General features: G+C 47.0%; 1 non-coding gene across 1 annotated transcript; it reads left to right on the top strand.

Annotated features, from left to right (window-relative positions):
* Positions 1-640: 640 nt before the first annotated feature.
* LOC149525225 (small nucleolar RNA SNORD17) lies at positions 641-831 on the top strand. The gene has a single exon (XR_016349002.1). It is a non-coding gene; the product is annotated as a small nucleolar RNA SNORD17 (small nucleolar RNA).
* The last annotated feature ends 796 nt before the right edge of the window (positions 832-1,627 follow it).

Genomic DNA, 1,627 nt, shown 5'->3' with positions numbered 1-1,627 from the left:
TCACTTTCGAAAGCTCTGCTTTCAAAAGTGAGATTGGAAGACGATATGCAAATTCCCACAGAATTTGCTTATCCCCTTTCAAAACTTCAGCGTAGTCTAGATGAGCCCTAAAGTTTGTGGACAGCCACCAGTCCTGGTTCTCAGTGTCATGTGCTGTTATTTAGCTCTAATTTACCCCTAACTGTCTTTTAAGGACACGTCTGCACAGCAGGGCTTCCCTTGAAATAAGCGACGCAAATTGAGCTACATCAATTGTGTATCTTATTTTGAAATAGCTTATTTCAAAATTGGAAGAGTCTACACCACACTTATTTCAAAATAGAGCACTCTTCCTCCGACTTCCCTTACTCCACGTACAAGGAGGGTACAGGAGTCAGAGTAAGAAGTCCTCCAGCTTGCCAGTATTTTGACACTATTTCGAAATAACTGCCTGCTGCGTAGACATGGATGAAGTTATTTCAGAACAGCCCTAGTTATTTCGAAATAGCGTTGCAGTGTAGATGTACCCTGAGGCTGTGTCTAGACTACATGCCTCTGTCGTCAGAGGCATGTAGATTAGACACATAGGCAAAGGCAAATGAAGCCGCGATTTAAATGATCGCGGCTTCATTTAAATTTACATGGCTGCCGCGCTGAGCCGACAAACAGCTGATCAGCTGTTTGTCCGCTCAGCGCGCTAGTCTGGACGCTCCCCTGCCGACATCAAAGCCCTTTGTCGGCAGCCCCGTTATTCCTCGTGGGATGAGGTTTACCGGGGCTTCCGACAAAGGGCTTTGATGTCGGCAGGGGAGCGTCCGGACTAGCACGCTAAGAGGACAAACAGCTGATCAGCTGTTTGTCAGCTCAGCGCGGCAGCCATGTAAATTTAAATGAAGCTGCGATCATTTAAATCGCAGCTTCATTTGACTTTGCCAAAACAACAAATCTACATGGCTCCGTTGACGTTGAGGTTCGGCAAATTCTCTGGTTTGGCACCAGTCAGGACTAGAGAGGTTCAGCCTGTTGGAGGGTTTTGCCTAAGAGTGAATGTAAGTCCCATGCTATATCAAACATGGAAGGATATCCCTGCACATACAGCAATTTGTTGAGACAAAGAAGTGGTTTAATGGTCTCTACAGTAAGTTAAATTACTTTCCAACTCTCCCCCCACATGCACTTCATGCAGTCAGCTTCAAAGACTCAGCATTTTTATTCTACAGGGGAAAGTGGGGTAGAGGAGGGAGTCCAGCCTGCTCCAAGGGGAATGAAAATGAAGGTGGTGTCTCATCATTGGGACTGGCTGGACAAGGCTCCAGTCCTGTGCCCATTCTGGTCGTAGTAACGATATACAGCTGGTCCCCGAGTTGCGAACGGTTGAGTTACGACCGTTCGCATTGATGACCAAAGCTCCCACGGAGCGGTCGTAAAGGCGGTCCCCAAGTTGCGAACATGATCCGGGCTTATGAACAGCATGGTCGCTATGTAACTCAAGGGGGTCCGAGTTATGAACAGATCAAGTTACGGCCAAATGTTTGGTCCGTAACTCGTTCGTAACTCGGGGAGATGCTGTATTCAAATGAGGAGGCCAACGCAAAAGGCTGTTTGATTCTTCGTCACGATCCACCCACTTTGCTTGGTAAATTATTAA

This window comes from Pelodiscus sinensis, chromosome 2, assembly GCF_052426305.1.
Source record: "Pelodiscus sinensis isolate ZL-2025 chromosome 2, ASM5242630v1, whole genome shotgun sequence".
Lineage (NCBI taxonomy): Eukaryota > Metazoa > Chordata > Testudines > Trionychidae > Pelodiscus > Pelodiscus sinensis.
Note: the sequence above shows the minus strand (reverse complement) of the source record. Positions and strands in the feature narration are given on the sequence as shown.